Source organism: Salmo salar, chromosome ssa01, assembly GCF_905237065.1.
Source record: "Salmo salar chromosome ssa01, Ssal_v3.1, whole genome shotgun sequence".
NCBI classification, from domain to species: Eukaryota; Metazoa; Chordata; class Actinopteri; order Salmoniformes; family Salmonidae; genus Salmo; species Salmo salar.
In genome coordinates, this window is record NC_059442.1 from 62820141 (window position 1) to 62836063 (window position 15923).

Consider the following 15923-nt stretch of genomic DNA (forward strand, 5'->3'; position numbering starts at 1 on the left):
CACCCCTGAGGGGCCCCTGTGTTGAGATTCAGCGTGGCGGATGTGTTGTTACCTACCCTTACCACCTGCAGGCGGCCCGTCAGGAAGTCCAGGATCCAGTTGCAGAGGGAGCTGTTTAGTCCCAGGGTCCTTAACTTGGTGATGAGTTTTGAGGGCACTATGGTGTTGAACGCAAAGCTGTAGTCAATGAATATCATTCTCACATAGGTGTTCCTGTTGTCCAGGTGGGAAAGGGCAGTGTGGAGTGCAATAGGGATTGCATCATCTGTTGATCTGTTGGTGTGGTATGCAAATTGGAGTGGGTCTAGGGTTTCTGGGATAATGGTGTTGATGTGAGCCATGACTAGCTTTAAGCACCAGCTGTCAGAGCAGCTCACAGATCACCGTACCTGTACATAGCCCATCTATAATTTAGCCCATACAACTACCGCTTCCCCTACTGTACTTATTTATTTATTTATTTAGCTCCTTTGCACCCCATTATTTCTATTTCTACTTTGCACTTTCTTCTACTACAAATCTACCATTCCAGTGTTTTACTTGCTATATTGTATTTACTTTGCCACCATGGACTTTTTGCCTTTACCTCCCTTATCTCACCTCATTTGCTCACATTGTAAATAGACTTACTTTTCTACTGTATTATTGACTGTATGTTTGTTTTACTCCATGTGTAACTCTGTGTAGTTGTATGTGTCGAACTGCTTTGCTTTATCTTGGCCAGGTCGCAATTGTGAATGAGCACTTGTTCTCAACTTGCCTACCTGGTTAAATAAAGGTGAAATAAAAATAAAAAATAAATAAAAATGGTCAGCCCTTCAAAGCATTTCAAGGCTACAGAAGTGAGTGCTACAGGTCGGTAGTCATTTAGGCAGGTTACCTTAGTGTTCTTGGGCACAGGGACTATGGTGGTCTGCATGAAACATGTTGGTATTACAGACTCGTACAAGGAGAGGATGAAAATGTCAGTGAAGACACTTGCCAGTTGGTCAGTGCATGCTCGGAGTACACGTCCTGGTAATCTGTCTGGCCCAGCGGCCTTGTGAATGTTGAACTGTTTGAAGGTCTTACTCACATCGGCTGAGGAGAGCGTGATCACACAGTCATCCGGAATAGTTGATGCACTCATGCATGTCTCAGTGTTACTTGCCTCGACCCGAGCATAGAAGTTATTTAGCTCGTCTAGTAGGCTTGTGTCACTGGGCAGCTCTCGGCTGTGCTTCCCTTTGTAGTCTGTAATAGTTTGCAAGCTCTGGTACATCCGACGAGCATCAGAGCCGGTGTAGTACGATTCGATCTTAGTCATGTATTGATGCTTTGCCTGTTTGATGGTTCGTCGGAGGGCATAGGGAGATTTCCTATAAGCTTCCGGGTTAGAGTCCCGCTCCTTGAAAGCGGCAGCTCTACCCTTAGCTCAGTGCGAATGTTGCCTGTAATCCATGGCTTCGGGTTGGGGTTTGTACGTACAGTCACTGTGGGGACGACGTCATCGATGCACTTACTGATAAAGCCAGTGACTGATATCGGTTATCAGTATCGTTTTTTTGGGGCAAGGAAAATATTGGATATCGGTATCGGCCAAAAATGTCATATCGGTGCATCACTAGATATTATATCAATATTTGAGTATAAAGGTGTTTACGCTGTCATTTCTCGCATAATTCCTTTTACCGACACAAAAAGATCCCACCATGTAGAACAAACAAATTATCTTTCTGCATTTATAAAATTGTAACTAAACTTCTTGTTTCCATCACAGCTGTCGTACACTTTTTTTATATACGGTATTACTTTACTCGCATAAAAACTGAGGATGGAAACATGGTTAATAACTTTCACAAAAACGCAGAATAGAACCATCTTTCTAACCAATAAAGTTAACAGTTAGCAGCTGGTCATCATCCTCTCTACGTGACAAATGTCCTATGCACACTGCCTTCATACAGCATCAAAGAAATGAGAGGAAATCTCAGTACCACTAATGATTACGTTACGGGGGTGATTGGTGGATGTCATGGTTACCTACAGGAAGTCCCAAGAGTGCTGTGCATAGAGGAGAGCCAATATAATGGAATTCTGTATCATCTGTCTCTGTCAGCTGAGCAGAGAACAACTTCACCACCACATATTAGTAACAGTGGACTGCATGGAAAGAGGGATGGAGCAAGAGAAATTGTTTGAAGTCATTCTCGTTTTACTGTGTATACAGATACTTTTGTACCTGTTTCCTCTAGCATCTTCACAAGGTCCTTTGCTGTTGTTCTGGGATTGATTTGCACTTTTCGCACCAAAGTACATTCATCTCTAGGAGACAGAACGCGTCTCCTTCCTGAGTGGTATGACAGCTGCATGGTCCCATGGTGTTTATAGTTGCGTACTATTGTTTGTACAGATGAACTTGTTACATTCAGGAGTTTGGAAATTGCTCCCAAGGATGAAGCAGACTTGTGGAGGTCTACAATTTTTTTTCCTGTGGTCTTGGCTGATTTCTTTTCATTTTCCCATGATGTCAAGCAAAGAGGCACTGAGTTTGAAGGTAGGCCTTGAAATACATCCCCAGGTACACCTCCAATTGACTCAAATTACGTCAATTAGCCAATCAGAAGCTTCTAAAGCCATGACATCATTTTCTGGAATTTTCCAAGCTGTTTAATGGCACAGTCAACTTAGTGTATGTAAACTTCTGACCCACTGGAATTGTTATAATTGTGAATTATAAGTGAAATAATCTGTCTGTAAACAATTGTTGGAAAAATTACTTGTGTCATGCACACAGTAGATATCCTATCCGACTTGCCAAAACTTTAGTTTGTTAACAAGAAATTTGTGGAGTGGTTGAAAAACGAGTTTTAATGACTCCAACCTAAGTGTATGTAAACTTCCAACTTCAACTGTATATCGACATAACCTGAAAGGCCGCTCAGCAAGGAAGAAACCACTGCTCAAAACAGACATAAAAAACCCAGACTAAGGTTTGCAACTGCACATGGGGACAAAGATCGTACCTTTTGGAGAAATGTCCTCTGGTCTGATGAAACAAAAATAGAACTGTTTGGCCATAATGACCATCGTTATTTTTGGAGGAAAAAGAGGGAGGCTTGCACGGCGGTGGCAGCATCATGTTGTGGGGGTGCTATGCTGCAGGTGGGACTGGTGCACTTCACAAAATAGATGGCATCATGAGAATGGAAAATTATGTTGATATATTAAAGCCACATCTCAAGACATCAGTCAGGAAGTTAAAGCTTGGTCGCAAATGGGACTTCCAAATGGACAATGACCCCAAGCATACTTCCAAAGTTGTGGCAAAACGGCTTAAGGACATCAAAGTCAAGGTATTGGAGTGGCCATCACAAAGCCCTGACCTCAATCCTATAGAAAATGTGTGGGCAGAACTAAAAAAGTGTGTGCGAGCAAGGAGGTCTACAAACCTGACTCAGTTACACCAGCTCTGTCAGGAGGAATGGGCCAAAATTCACCAAACTTATTGTGGGAAGCTTGTTGAAGGCTACCCGAAACGTTTGACCCAAGTTAAACAATTTAAAGGCAATTCTACCAAATACTAATTGAGTGTATGTAAACTTCTGACCCACTGGGAATGTGATGAAAGAAATAAAAGCTGAAATAAATCATTCTCTATACTATTATTCTGACATTTCACATTCTTAAAATAAGGTGGTGATCCCAACTGACCTAAGACAGGGAATTTTTACTAGGATTAAATGTCAGGAATTGCAAAAAACTGAGTTTAAATGTATTTGGCTAAGGTGTATGTAAGCTTCCGACTTCAACTGTAGCTAGCTGACATTAACCTAGCTTGCCTCACCAATAGCCTGGTTTAATAACAGAAGAACAAATAACTACTTATTTCAGTATTGAAATTGAAGTCATAGTTGATTAGCTGGCTAATTGGTTAGCTAGTTTCTCTACTGAAAAACTATAGAACTTACCTGTTTATTATTGTCAGCCATCTTTTACCTTTCATCTCTATGGTCAAAAATCTGGTTATGGAGCAGTCAATCTGTGATTTGTCCAAAGACCTGACCAATTGCATTTCAGGAGACTGCTACAATGTTCCTTGGCTAGAATTTCTCCTTGTTATAAAATTATAGTAAGTGGTTGTGAGAGCAAAATGGATTTTGGAGAGCGAGCTGGAAAATGGGTGTGAGAGGGAGTCAGGACGTGGTGTATTTGTGAGAGTGCAGTAATTTTTTAGTTTTGACATGTAGTAAGTAATTTACTGCATGCGGAAATGCAGTTCTGCTCACTCAAAGCCACACTCGCCAGCTCTCAAGTTAAAATTTGTGCTCACCACGCTGGCCTGCGCTCGCAGGACTTGCTCTCTCACTCAATGATGTTTCATCTTGCTCGCGTGCGCCATCTTGCGCCCATTTGACTTTTGAATCGGATTTGACACCATACCAATGCTATTGCCATCGATGAACGCAGCAGCCTTTATGGTAATGTTTCTGAAAAAAAAAAACTGAAAAAAAACAGACTTCAAAAATACCTTTAAGAAAACAATGAACAATTATGTCCAAGTCAGGAATTTATCAAAGTGACATGAGTGAAGAAACACTATACAGGAAGTAGCTAGCTACATAGCTGCATTAGGTTGTCTGCCGGGTTGTTTATTATTAACTTTAAAAAAGGACATACTTTTGAAGGCAAATAAATTCTTTTTTTTACAAGGTTTACAGTACCTTGATCTGATGATGCACTGATATACTGGTGAGTCTTCAATTCCAGTTGTGTTACTGATGGAACATCTTATTCTAGGTAGGACTGCTATGTACACGCAACAAGCATTGTACCGCCACCATTCACAATACTTGATTATGCCATTCTGAGTGCAAATTTAGACAAAATAAAAAGACCTAGCTAGCTAAGACAAAGTCAAAAAGTTCCTTTAAAAATTGTAATTCATTTATGCGTCGAAATAGGATCGTATTCATTTTTTTTATTTGCAGAAAAGCCAACAGACAAGGACAAGGTAGGCATATATCTTTATTTTGACCTCGTCATGCGCTAATGTTGTGTCAATCTGAAAAAATGCGATAGATCCTCTCCAACCTGGCATTTCTCCATTTGTGGATTAATAGTTATGAGTAATATGAAATGCCATGAAAGAAGTGAAGTGTAATGTCTTGTTTGAAATAGGTTTCATTAAGAAGCATATCCATGTAAAAGAAAAGTGTATGCTACTGATAATAATGAAGTGTAATGGTAATAGTGAAGTAGCAGAAAAGCCATGTGTTTCTTTTGAGTCTGATATGCTCCAAATTACCGTAACCTCAAATTCCAGAGAGAGAGAGAGAAAGACAGAGACAGACAGACAGAGCGAGGGAGCGAGTCGGGCATTTGGAGTATCCATTTCTAGGATCTGGGATATGTTGGTCATGCCTTACCCAGGCCTAGAAGGTCGATGGCTGACTTGGGGCTCCTCTTGGGACTGACTTTGGACTCTGTCTGAAGCTCCACCTTCTTCTGTGAAGACTGGAAGGAAGAGCAAAGAGAGAGCAGAGTCAGCACACAATCAAAGATATGTAGAACACAGCACTAAGAAACACATTTACACAGGTCTAAACAGGATTCCATATGGTTGGACAGTTGTATATTGTTGTAAAGGGTTGAGCAGAATTACTGTGCACCATTATCATTCCATGTTCATCAGGCACACAGTTATGGTTACATAGTTGAGCTACACAAAGGCCTACAGTAGTCATTCTGAAACACAGACACACATTGGCATATGCCCTCTTTCGTAAACGGTTTACATCTCTAGGAATCGGGACTAACTGATTGTAATTGGCCATCATCGCTGACTAGTTGGTGACCGGATCTCATGGCTGGCTCTAGATTGTGATTGGATGTAAGGACTGGCTCTAGCTTTATTGACTGGTTATCAGGGCTGGCTCTAAATTGTGATTGGATGTAAGAACTGGCTCTAGTTTGTGATTGGCAATTCGGCTGTCAGGCTAGGCCTATTTGTTGTTGACAGTGGAAACCTAATCTGAAGTGAGCCCAGAGATCGATACAACTTCAGCAACACCGGTCAAACAAAGTGAGCATTCTAATCTGTCACCATCCTGCTAGGAAGGAAAACAAGCTGCACACTGCCTTCCATGCCCATTACCATCACCTTTCACATCTACAGCAGAGCATCACAGAACTGCATATCAAGTAGAGGACAGTTGAAAGCTGTAAACGTCCACACAAAGTAGCCTAAACGCCCACACAAAGTAGCCTAAACGGCCCACACTAAGTAGCCTAAAAGCCCACACAAAGTAGCCTAAACGGCCCACACAAAGTAGCCTAAACGCCCACACAAAGTAGCCTAAACGGCCCACACAAAGTAGCCTAAAAGCCCACACAAAGTAGCCTAAATGGCCCACACAAAGTAGCCTAAACGCCCACACAAAGTAGCCTAAACGCCCACACAAAGTAGCCTAAACGCCAACACACAAAGTAGCCTAAACGCCCACACAAAGTAGCCAAAACGCCAACAAAAAGTAGCCTAAACATCCCACACAAATTAGCCTAAACGCCAACACAAAGTAGCCTAAAAGCCCACACAAAGTAGCCTAAACGGCCCACACAAAGTAGCCTAAACGACAACACAAAGTAGCCTAAACACCCACACAAATTGGCCTAAATGCCCACACAAAGTAGTCTAAATACCCACACAAAGCTAAAAAGCAGACGAGGCTGAAATGCTGCGAAGATCAGCACAAACTAACCCGTCGACCGATTAATCAGAATGGCCGATTAATTAGGGCCGATTTCAAGTTTTCATAACAATCGGTAATCGGCATTTTTGGACACCGATCATGGCCGATTACATTGCACTCCACGAGGAGACCGCATGGCTGGCTGACTAACTGTTATGCGAGTGCAGCAAGGAGCCAAGGTAAGGTGCTAGCTAGCATTAAACTTATCTTATGAAAAACAATCAATCAATCTTAACATAATCACTAGTTAAAACCTGTTGGGGCTAGGGGGCAGTATTGAGAATTTTGAAAAAAATATGTGCCCATTTTGAACTGCCTCCTACACCAACTCAGAAGCTAGGATATGCATATTATTAACATATTTGAATAGAAAACACTCTGAATTTTCAAAAACTGTTTGAATGGTGTCTGTAAGTATAACAGAACTCATATGGCAGTCAAAACCCTGAGACAAATTCTGACAGGATGTGGATATCTGATGTGTTGAATTACTTTTAAGCCTATGCCATTGAAACACACAGGGACGTATTAATCATTGAGCACTTCCTACGCCATCCACTAGATGTCACCATTCTTTACAAAGTGGTTTGAGTCTTCTACTGTGAAAACTGACGGAACAAGAGACTTGGAACGTTGGTCATAAGCGGATGGCCGATACTGCTCTGGCGCGCGAGTGCATGTTTGGGTACTCTCGTTCCAATACGTTTTAAAAGAGAATGCAATCGTCCGCCTTGAATATTATTGAAGTTCTGATTGAAAAAGGCCCTAATGATTTATGCTATACAACGTTTGACATGTGTGAACGAACGTAAATATTTTTTATTCCCTCTTTGATTAATAAGACAAGTCTGGCGGGTGACGTTCATGTTTTTGAGTATCCTACAGGACGCGTTAACAACATGGAGCTTTTTGGACATAAATTATGAGCTTTTTCGAACAAAACTACATTTGTTATGGACCTGGGATTCCTGGAAGTGCCTTCTGATGAAGATAATCAAAGGTAAGGGATTATTTACATAGTATTTTTGATTTTAGATGACTCCAAGATGGCGCCTAGTCTGTATCGCAAAGCGTATTTTTCTGGGCGCAGTACTCAGATTATTGCAAAGTGTGATTTCCCAGTAAAGTTATTTTTAAATCTGGCAATGCGGTTGCGTTCACGAGATGTTAATAACCTCTTACATCTAGACGTTCCGCTAGCGGAACACCTGCTCCAACATCCAATGATGGGCGTGGCGCGAAATACAAACTCCTCAAAAATACAAAAACTTCAATTTTTCAAACATATGACTATTTCACAGCATTTTAAAGATATGACTCTCCTTTATCTAACCACACTGTCCGATTTCAAAAAGGCTTTACAACGAAATAAACATTAGATTGTCAGCAGAGTACCAAGCCAGAAATAATCAGACACCCATTTTTCAAGCTAGCATATAATGTCACAAAAACCCAGAAGACAGCTAAATGCAGCACAAACCTTTTATGATCTTCATCAGATGACAACCCTAGGACATTATGTTATACAATACATGCATGTTTTGTTCAATCAAGTTCATATTTATATCAAAAACCAGCTTTTTACATTAGCATGTGACGTTCAGAACTAGCATACCCCCCGCAAACTTCCGGCGAATTCACTAAGAATTTACTAAATTACTCACGATAAACGTTCACAAAAAGCATAACAATTATTTAAAGAATTATAGATACAGAACTCCTCTATGCACTCGATATGTCCGATTTTAAAATAGCTTTTTGGTGAAAGCACATTTTGCAATATTCTAAGTACCTAGCCCAGGCATCACGGGCTAGCTATTTAGACACCCGGCAAGTTTAGCACTCACCAATATCAGGTTTACTATTATAAAAGTTTGATTACCTTTTGTTGTCTTCGTCAGAATGCACTCCCAGGACTGCTACTTCAATAACAAATGTTCGTTTGGTCCAAAATAATCCATCGTTATATCCGAATAGCGGCGTTTTGTTCATGCGTCCCAGACACTATCTGAAATGGTAAATCAGGGTCGCGCGCGTGGCGCAATTCGTGACAAAAAAAATCGAAATATTCCATTACCGTACTTCGAAGCATGTCAACCGCTGTTTATCCTCTATGGGCTAGGTGGGACGCTAGCGTGCCACCCGTGGTGCACTCCATCAACAGCAGGTGCATTTCAAGAGCGGCAAATTTGAATCCAAATAAATGTCAAAATTCAAATTTTTCAAAAATACAACTATTTTACACCATTTGAAAGATAAACATCTCCTTAATCTAACCACGTTTTACGATTTCAAAAAGGTTTTACGGCGAAAGCATAAATTTAGAGTATGTTAGGACAGTACATTTACAAGAGTTGTGTGTAATGTTTTGTCAAGTCAAAGACAGGGTCACCAAAACCATAAAACCAGCTAAAATGATGCACTAACCTTTTACAATCTCCATCAGATGACACTCCTAGGACATTATGTTAGACAATGCATGCATTTTTAGTTCTATCAAGTTCATATTTATATCCAAAAACAGCGTTTTACTATGGCATTGATGTTGAGGAAATCGTTTCCCTCCAATAACCGGCAGTCAAGTCAGCGTCACAAATTAAATAATTAAAATGAGAAAACATTGGTAAAATATTATATTGTCATTTAAAGAATTATAGATTTACATCTCTTGAACGCAATCAACTTGCCAGATTTAAAAATAACCTTACTGGGAAATCACACTTTGCAATAATCTGAGCACTGCGCCCAGAAAAATACGCGTTGCGATACAGACTAGACGTCATGTTGGGGAGATCTAAAATCGAAAATACTATGTAAATAATCCATTACCTTTGATTCTCTTCATCAGATGTCACTTCCAGGTATCACAGGTCCATAACGAATGTAGTTTTGTTCAAAAAAGCTCATCATTTATGTCCAAAAATCTCCGTCTTGTTAGCACATGATCTAAGCCAGCCGGACTTCTCGTCATGAACGAGGGGAAAAAATATATTTCCGTTCGTTCAAACATGTCAAACGTTGTATAGCATAAATCATTAGGGCCTTTTTTAACCAGAACATGAATAATATTCAAGGTGGACGAATGCATACTCTTTTATAACGTATTGGAACGAGGGTACCCAACATGAACTCGCGCGCCAGGTGTCTAATGGGCCATCATCGTTCCATGGCTCTTGTTCGGTCAGATCTCCCTCCAGAAGACTCAAAACACTTTGTAAAGGCTGGTGACATCTAGTGGAAGCAATAGGAAGTGCCAAAATATTCCTCAGCCACTGTGTTTTTCAATGGGATAGGTTTAAAGTCAATACAACACATCAGGTATCCACTTCCTGTCAGAAAATGTCTCAGGGTTTTGCCTGCCAAATGAGTTCTGTTATACTCACAGACACCATTCAAACAGTTTTAGAAACTTTAGAGTGTTTTCTATCCATATATAATAAGTATATGCATATTCTAGTTACTGGGTAGGATTAGTAACCAGATTAAATCGGGTACATTTTTTTTATCCAGACGTGCAAATGCTGCCCCCTAGCCCTAACAGGTTAAAATCCATTTTTATGCCATTTTTCTCGTAAAAAAGCGATAATATTCCGACCGGGAATCTCCTTTTAGCTAAACAGAGGAAAGAAAACAAAGCATTCGGTCGACGCGGGCACGCGCCTGAGTCTCACAGTACTGTAACCAGCCACTACCCAAACACGCTACTTTGTTTCAGCCAGAGCCTGCAAAGCCACGATTCAGCTTTTTACCGCCTTCTGAGACCCTATGGCAGCCGTAGGAAGTGTCACGGGACAGCTAAGATCCTCACTCTTCAATAAACAGAGACAAGAAGAACGACACCTTGTCAGACAGGCCACTTCCTGCCTGAAACCTTGTCAGGTTTTTGCCTGCCAAATGAGTTCTGTTATACTCACAGACACCATTCAAACAGTTTTAGAAACTTTAGGGTGTTTTCTATCCATATGCAATAAGTATATGCATATTCTAGTTACTGGGTAGGAGTGGTAACCAGATTAAATCGGGCACGTTTTTTATCCAGCCGTGAAAATACTGCTCCCTAGCCATAACAGGTTAATCTATAATTCTTTGAATGACAATATAATATTTTACCAATGTTTTCGAATAGTAATTATTTAATTTGTTGTGCCGATTGACTGGCGGTATTGGAGGGAAAATATTTCCTCAACATCAACGCCATAGTAAAACGCTGTTTTTGGATATAAATATGAACTTGATAGAACAAAAAATGCATGTATTGTCTAACATAATGTCCTAGGAGTATCATCTGATGAAGATTGTGAAAGGTTAGTGCATAATTTTAGCTGGTTTTCTGCTTTTGGTGACGCCTGTCTTTGCATTGACAAAACATTACACACAGCTATTTTCAATGTACTGTCCTAACTTAATCTAACTTTATGCTTTTGCCGTAAAGCCTTTTTGAAATCGGACAACGTGGTTAGATTAAGGAGATGTTTATCTTTCAAAGGGTGTAAGATAGTTGTATATTTGAGAAATTTGAATTATGACATTTAATTGTTTTCAAATTTGGCGCCCTTGATATTTCACCTGCTGTTGATAGGGTGTACCAGGGGTGGGACGCTTGCGTCCCACTAGCCCGTAGAGGTTAAATACACATGTTTGGTGATATTAATAGTTAATCTAGCTTGTCCTGCGTTACATATAATCGATGCGGTGCCTGTTAACCTCTCTGTGCTAGGCGGGACGAATTCGTCCCACCTACGTAACAGCCAGTTGAATCCTGTGGCGCGATTTTCAAAACCTTTGAAATGCTATTACTTCAATTTCTCAAACATATGACTATTTTACAGCTATTTAAAGACAAGACTCTCGTTAATCTAACCACACTGTCCGATTTCAAAAAGTCTTTACAACGACAGCAAAACATTAGATTATGTCAGCAGAGTACCCAGCCAGAAATAATCAGACACCCATTTTTCAAGCTAGCATATAATGTCACAAAAACCCAGAAGACAGCTAAATGCAGCACTAACCTTTGATGATCTTCATCAGATGACACACCTAGGACATTATGTTATACAATACATGCATGTTTTGTTCAATCATGTTCATGTTTATATCAAAAAACAGCTTTTTACATTAGCATGTGACGTTCAGAACTAGCATACCCCCCGCAAACTTCCGGGGAATTTACTAACAATTTACTAAATTACTCACGATAAACGTTCACAAAAAGCATAACAATTATTTTAAGAATTATAGATACATTACTCCTCTATGCACTCGATATGTCCGATTTTAAAATAGCTTTTCGGTGAAAGCACATTTTGCAATATTCTAAGTACCTAGCCCGGCATCACAGGGCTAGCTATTTAGACACCCAGCAGGTTTAGCACTCACCAATATCAGATTTACTATAAGAAAAATGGTCTTACCTTTCCTGTTCTTCGTCAGAATGCACTCCCAGGACTTCTACTTCAATAACAAATGTAGGTTTGGTCCAAAATAATCCATAGTTATGTTCCAACAGCGACGTTTTGTTCGTGAGTCCCAGACACTATCCCAATGGTAAATAACAGTCGCGCGCACGGTACTGGGCAGGAGTAGTAACCAGATTAAATCGGGTACGTTTTTTATCCGGATGTGAAAATACTGCCCCCTAGCCCAAAGAAGTTAATTTATCATTGAATCACAGCCAACTTCGCCAAACAGGGATGATTTAACAAAAGCGCATTTGCGAAAAAAGCACAATCATTGCACAAATGTACCTAACCATAAACATCAATGCCCTTCTTAAAATCAATACACAGAAGTATATATATTTTAAACCTGCATATTTAGTTAAAAGAAATTCATGTTAGCAGGCAATATTAAACTAGGGAAATTGTGTCACTTCTCTTGCGTTCATTGCACACAAAGTCAGGGTGTATGCAACAGTTTGGGCCGCCTGGCTCGTTGCGAAGTAATTTGCCAGAATTGTATGTAATTATGACATAACATTGAAGGTTGTGTAATGTAACAGCAATATTTAGACTTATGGATGCCACCAGTTAGATAAAATACAGAACGGTTCCGTATTTCACTGAAAGAATAAACGTTTTGTTTTCAAAATTAGCGTTTCCGGATTTGACCATATTAATGACCTAAGGCTCGTATTTCTGTGTGTTATTATATTATAATTAAGTCTATGATTTGATAGAGCAGTCTGACTGAGCGGTGGTAGGCAACAGCAGGCTCGTAAGCATTCATTCAAACAGCACTTTCCTGCATTTGCCAGCAGCTCTTCGCAATGCTTCAAGCATTGCGCTGTTTATGACATCAAGCCTATCAATTCCCGAGATTAGGCTGGCAATACTAAAGTGCCTATTAGAACATCCAATAGTCAAAGGTATATGAAATACAAATGGTATAGAGAGAAATAGTCCTATAATAACTACAACCTAAAACGTCTTAACTGGGAATATTGAAGACTCATGTTAAAAGGAACCATCAGCTTTCATATGTTCTCATGTTCTGAGCAAGGAACTTAAACGTTAGCTTTTTTACATGGTACATATTGCACTTTTGCTTTCTTCTCCAAAACTTTGTTTTTGCATTATTTAAACCAAATTGAACATGTTTCATTATTTATTTCAGACTAAATAGATTTTATTGATGTATAATATTAAGTTAAAATAAAAGTGTTCATTGTTCATTCATTATTGTTGTAATTGTCATTATTACAAATATATATATATATAAAAATCCGCCGATTAACAGGTATCGGCTTTTTTTGGTCCTCCAATAATCGGCATCGGCATTGAAAAACCATAATCGGTCAAACTCTAAACCCAACCCCCAAAAATACCATCACAAACCAATATAGCCTACTACAAACCAACCAAGTCTACCAAACCCTACACATTAACATCACAGAGACCAACAGGGAGGAAGAAGCCGTATACACAGTTCCCTGATACTGTGCTTCTCATCTTTGGGAAAAAAGCTTAAGCTGGAGAAAAACAAACAGTTCTGTGAGTCTGGCCCCCTCTGTCACACAGAGATGTCACCAGCCAGCCCGACAGCTGCCTTATTAACACTACAAAAGACATTGATAAAGCTGCCACTGTCTGGAGTTGTGTGTCAAGACAGCCCCGGAATGAAGGAGAGACGGAGAGAAAGAGAGAGAGAGACTTTACGACTTTAAAATGCTCTTTAGTAAAACTAAAAGACAACGAAGGGCATTATGAAATAGGAGAGGACTGACACTGAAGCATCACTGTAAGGAAAAACAAGTCTTCATCAAAAGTAGGACACACAGCTCCATAGCAACACTATACATAACATTGAAGCTTAAGTCGAAACACAAAACAGCTCTCCAAATCATGGACTGACTAGAAACCTGTTCTGAAACACACCTGAACCCAAGCATTATTCATCAAGCCCAGGGTATCTGCAATGTTTCTCTGGGCTGGGAGTCTTGGTTGTTTGATGTATGTGTGTGGTGGCGTTTGGGGGTGATGGAGCCTTACTGTGGTGAATGGTTCAGAACTGCTGCAGCCTGACAGACTTTAACAGTCTCTGACAGGCTCAACACACACACACACACACACACACACACACACACACACACACACACACACACACACACACACACACACACACACACACACACACACACACACACACACACACACACAGCTTCTCTAAGAGGTTTTGTCACAGAGGGAAGATCCTAAGCTGCCACACAGGAGTGTTTCTTCCAGAGCTAAATTAATCTGACAGTCTCACACACACACACACACACACACACACACAAACGATGTTCACACCCCCTTGAGTCTACCTCTAGATTGTTGGAGAAAGGCCAGGGCCAGTGTTTGGGAGTTGATGTGAAAAAAATGAATCAAATCAAACACACACACACACACACACACACACACACACACACACACACACACACACACACACACACACACACACACACACACACTCTTTGTACACGCAGACGCACAGAGCTGATGAGGGGACCATTCAGAAACAGGAGTCAACACGCGTGTGTGCGCACGTGCAAGTGTGTGTGTGTGTGTCTGTGTGTTGTGTGAAAGCCTGCCACTGATATCTGTACAGTTCCACACCAACAATGCAGAAAGCTTGCAAATGTGGAAACTGCCAGACAGTGGCTATAAAGCTGGGCTTTAGAGAACTGTGTGTGTGTGTGTGTGTGTGTGTGTGTGTGTGTGTGTGTGTGTGTGTGTCTTTTAAGTGTAGCTGCTTGGCTTGGAGGTGAGTTGTTTAGACTGAGCTCACACTAAAGCTACCTCTCTCTCCATCTCTTTGCAGATTCCCACATTAAAGACCTCCGTGATAGGCTCACAGGGCACTGTTCAACGCAAGCGAATGCAGCCCTGTTTTCCAATTTTGCTCTTATTATACAACATTATTCAGCCACCTCGCATAAAGTAATTCGATGTATGTTTTTTTACACCCCATCCCAGCTCGCCCGCACAGGGGGTGTCACAGAATACTTTCATATAAGCCTGAATTAGAGACTCTTTGGTGTGTTTGTGTGTAATTCGAGTGTGTCTGTGTGTATTGCGATGCTGTGTGTGCTATCGCACAAAGGGCAGATACGTGGTCATTCGCTCCCTGTCTGCGAGAGATAAAGTTTTAATTGCGAGTTTTTACACAAAAGGCTTTATAAATGCTTATCTCTTGGCTTCGCAGGAACAGAGCGAACACTGTTTGAGTCAGTCATGGTGAAAGACCAAACGAGCTCAATGCTGAGCTGACTGTGGTTGGACAAGTCACACATTCAAACTCACACACACTCAGAAAGGACAGAAGGTAGAAATGTAGAGTTCCTGGAAATTCAGCTCTCTTTTTTTACTGTATTTTCCCAGGGTGTGCTCTGGTTGAGAGCGTTTGAGATATAGCCTATACAAATCTCACCTAGGGCCCCCCAAAAGGCTAGGCCAGCCCTGTTTGTGTGAGTGGGCAAGCAAGGAGGTAAGCTGTTAGTCACAGGGTACTTCTGCTTTCACACCATGTGCTCAAACCAACTCCCATGGACCAGAGATGTGGTGTAGCATGTGTATGGGACGTCTCTCCGTGTGTGTGTACAGTGCCTTCAGAAAGTCTACACACCCCTTGACTTTTTCCACATTTTGTTGTTTTTACAGCCTAAACTAAAAAATGAATTACATTGAGATGTTGTGTAACTGGTCTACAAAC

The 15923-nt window shown here is 40.7% G+C and overlaps 1 pseudogene; it reads right to left on the reverse strand.

The window, feature by feature from the left end:
* LOC106605638 (stromal membrane-associated protein 1-like) overlaps positions 1-15923 on the reverse strand; it is an 85898-nt pseudogene that overhangs the window by 30432 nt on the left and 39543 nt on the right.